The sequence below is a fragment of the Bubalus bubalis genome, chromosome 3 (assembly GCF_019923935.1).
Source record: "Bubalus bubalis isolate 160015118507 breed Murrah chromosome 3, NDDB_SH_1, whole genome shotgun sequence".
NCBI lineage: Eukaryota > Metazoa > Chordata > Mammalia > Artiodactyla > Bovidae > Bubalus > Bubalus bubalis.
In genome coordinates, this window is record NC_059159.1 from 34,152,242 (window position 1) to 34,156,499 (window position 4,258).

A 4,258-nucleotide genomic window follows, 5' to 3' on the forward strand; every position below is an offset into this window, starting at 1 on the left:
GTTGAATTTCCTGTCTGGGGACTTTGGTCTCCCTCTGACTGGATGCCCCCACCCCATTGCCTTCCGGATGTCCCTGTGTCCACGTAGGCCCTGCTGCCTTTTCAGGATGGGATATCTCACCAGTCTAGCAAATGAAAACCCACAACTCTTAGGTTGAAACACAGGGGAAAAACGAAGTTGTTGAGGGGAAGGCATCATGCAATAAGAGAAATGGCCACCAGGGGTCACTGTGGCTCCAAACCTATTTTATAGTTGCATTCTCTGTTCAGTTCAGTTCGGTGGCTCAGTCGTGTCCGACTCTTTGTGACTCCATGGACTGCAGCATGGCAGGCTTCCCTGTCCATCACCAACTCCAGGAGTTTACTCAAGCTCATGTCCATTGAGTTGGTGATGCCATCCACCCATCTCATCCTCTGTCGTCCCCTTCTCCTCCCCTCTTCAATCTTTCCCAGCATCAGGGTCTTTTCAAATGAGTTGGTTCTTCGCATCAGGTGGTCAAAGTATTGCAGTTTCAGCTCCAGCATCAGTCCTTCCAATGAATATTCAGGACTGATCTCCTTTAGGATAGACTGGTTAGATCTCCTTGCAGTCCAAGGGACTCTCAAGAGTTTTCCCTAACACCACAGTTCAAAAGCATCAATTCTTTGGTGCTCAGCTTTCTTTATAGTCCGACTCTCACATCCATACATGACCACTGGAAAAACCATAGCTCTGACTAGATGGGCCTTTGTTGGCAAAGTAATGTCTCTGCTTTTTGTTATGCTGTGTAGGTTGGTCATAACTTTTCTTCCAAGGAGTAAGCGTCTTTTAATTTCATGGCTGCAGTGATTTTGGAGCCTAAAAAAATAAAGTCTGTCACTGTTTCCACTGTTTCCTCATCTATTTGCCATGAAGTGATGGGACCAAATGCCATGATCTTAGTGTTCTGAATGTTGAGCTTTAAGCCAACGTTTTCATGCTCCTCTTTCACTTTCATCAAGAGACGCTTTAGTTCTCCTTCACTTTCTGCCATAAGGGTGGTGTAACCTGCGTATCTGAGGTTACTGATATTTTTCCCAGCAATCTTGATTCCAGCTTGTGCTTCTTCCAGCGCAGCTTTTCTCATGATGTACTCTGCATATAAGTTAAATAAGCAGGATGACAATATACAGCCTTGACGTTCTCCCTTCCCTATTTGGAACCAGTCTGTTGTTCCATGTCCAGTTCTAACTGTTGCTTCCTGACCTGCATACAGATTTCTCAAGAGGCAGGTCTGGTATTCCCATCTCTTTCAGAATTTTCCACAGTGTGTGGTGATCTACACAGTCGAAGGCTTTGGCATAGTCAATAAAGCAGAAATAGATGTTTTTCTGGAACTCTCTTGCTTTTTTGATAATCCAACAGATGTTGGCAATTTGATCTCTAGTTCCTCTGCCTTTTCTAAATCCAGCTTGAACATCTGGAAGCTCACAGTTCACATACTACTGAAGCCTGGATTGGAGAATTTTGAGCATTACTTTACTAGCATGTGAGATGAGTGCAATTGTACAGTAGTTTGAGCATTCTTTGGCATTGCTTTTCTTTGAGATTGGAATGAAAACTGACCTTTTCCAGTCCTGTGGCCATTGCTGAGCTTTCCAAATTTGCTGACATATTGAGTGCAGCACTTTCACAGCATCATCTTTTAGGATTTGAAATAGCTCAGCTGGAATTCCATCACCTCCACTAGTTTTGTTTGTAATGATGCTTCCTAAGGCCTACTCGACTTCACATTCCAGGATGTCTGGCTGTAGGTGAGTGATCACACCATCGTGATTATCTGGGTCATGAATATCTTTTTTGTACAGTTCTTCTGTGTATTCTTGCCACCTCTTCTTAATATCTTCTGCTTCTGTTAGGTCCATACCATTTCTGCCCTTTATTTTGCTCATCTTTGCATGAAATGTTCCCTCGATCTCTAATTTTCTTGAAGAGATCTCTAGTCTTTCTCATCCTGTTGTTTTCCTCTATTTCTTGACACTGATCACTGAGGAAGCCTTTCTTATCTCTCCTTGCTGTTCTTTGGAACTCTGCATTCAGATGCTTTCCTTTTCTCCTTTGCTTTTTGCTCCTCTTCTTTTCACAACTATTTCTAAGGCCTCTTCAGACAGCCATTTTGCTTTTTTGCATTTCTCTTTCTTGGGGATGGTCTTGTTCCCTGTCTCCTGTACAGTGTCACAAACCTCCGTCCATAGTTCATCAGGCACTTTGTCTATCAGATCTAATCCCTTGAATCTATTTGTCACTTCCACTGTATAATCGTAAGGGATTTGATTTAGGTCATACCTGAGTGGTCTAGTGGGTTTCCCTACTTTCTTCAATTTAAGTCTGAATTTGCCAATGAGGAGTTCATGATCTGAGCCATAGTCAGCTCCCGGTCTTGTTTCTGCTGACTCTTTAGAGCTTCTCCATCTTTGGCTGCAAAGAATATAATCAATCTGATTTCAGTATTGACCATCTGGTGATGTCCATGTGTAGAGACTTCTCTGGTGGTGTTGGAAGAGGGTGTTTGCTATGACCAGTGCGTTCTCTTGACAGAACTCTATTAGCCTTTGCCCTGCTTCATTCTGTACTCCAAGGCCAAATTTGCCTGTTACTCCAGGTGTGTCTTGACTTCCTACTTTTGCATTCCAGTCCCCTGTAATGAAAAGGACATCTTTTTTGGGTGTTAGTTCTAGAAGGTCTTGTAGGTCTTCATCAGATCAGATCAGATCAGATCAGTCACTTAGTCATGTCCGACTCTTTGCGACCCCATGAATCGCAGCACACCAGGCCTCCCTGTCCATCACCAACTCCTGGAGTTCACTCAGACTCACGTCCATCCAGTCAGTGATGCCATCCAGCCATCTCATCCTCTGTCGTCCCCTTCTCCTCCTGCTCCCAATCCCTCCCAGCATCAGAGTCTTTTCCAGTGAGTCAACTCTTTGCATGAGGTGGCCAAAGTACTGGAGTTTCAGCTTCAGCATCATTCCCTCCAAAGAAATCCCGGGGCTGATCTCCTTCAGAATGGACCGGTTGGATCTCCTTGCAGTCCAAGGGACTCTCAAGAGTCTTCTCCAACACCACAGTTCAAAACCATCAATTCTTCGGCACTCAGCCTTCTTCACAGTCCAACTCTCACATCCATACATGACCAGAGGAAAAACCATAGCCTTGACTAGACGAACCTTTGTTGGGAAAGTAATGTCTCTGCTTTTCAATATGCTATCTAGGTTGGTCATAACTTTCCTTCCAAGGAGTAAGCGTCTTTTAATTTCATGGCTGCAGTCACCATCTGCAGTGATTTTGGAGCCCAGAAAAATAAAGTCTTGACACTGTTTCCACTGTTTCCCCATCTATTTCCCATGAAGTGATGGGACTGGATGCCATGATCTTTGTTTTCTGAATGTTGAGCTTTAAGCCAACTTTTTCACTCTCCACTTTCACTTTCATCAAGAGGGTTTTGAGTTCCTCTTCACTTTCTGCCATAAGGGTAGTGTCATAGAACCATTCAACTTCAGCTTCTTCAGCATTATTGGTTGGGGCATAGACTTGGATTACCATGATATTGAATGGTTTGCCTTGGAAATGAACAGAGATCATTCTGTCGTTTTTGAGATTGCATCCAAGTATTGCATTTCAGAAATGGCAACCCACTCCAGTGTTCTTGCCTGGAGAACCCCAGGGACAGGGGAGCCTGGTGGGCTGCTGTCTATGGGGTCACACAGAGTTGGACACGACTGAAGCGACTTAGCAGCAGCAGCACTGCATTTCAGACTCTTTTGTTGACTATGATGGCTACTCCATTTCTTCTAAGGGATTCTTGCCCACAGTAGTAGATAAAATGTTCATCTGAGTTAAATTCACCCATTCCAGTCCATTTTAGTTCTCTGATTCCTAACATGTCAGCGTTCACTCTTGTCATCTCCTGTTTGACCACTTCCAATTTGCTTTGATTCATGGACCTAACATTCCAGGTTCCTGCAGTATTGCTCTTTACAGCATCGGACTTTGCTTCTATCACCAGTCACACCCACGACTAGATGATGTTTTTGCTTTGGCTCTGTCTCTTCATTCTTTCTGGAGTTATTTCTCCACTGATCTCCATTAGCATATTGGGCACCTACCGACCTGTGAGTTCATTTTCAGTGTCCTATCTTTTTGCCTTTTCATACTGTTCATGGGGTTCTCTGTAGAGCAGAGTAATAACAAGTCCACAAAATTGCATGCGGCTCACCATCTCCAATGAGCAGCCCCCCCC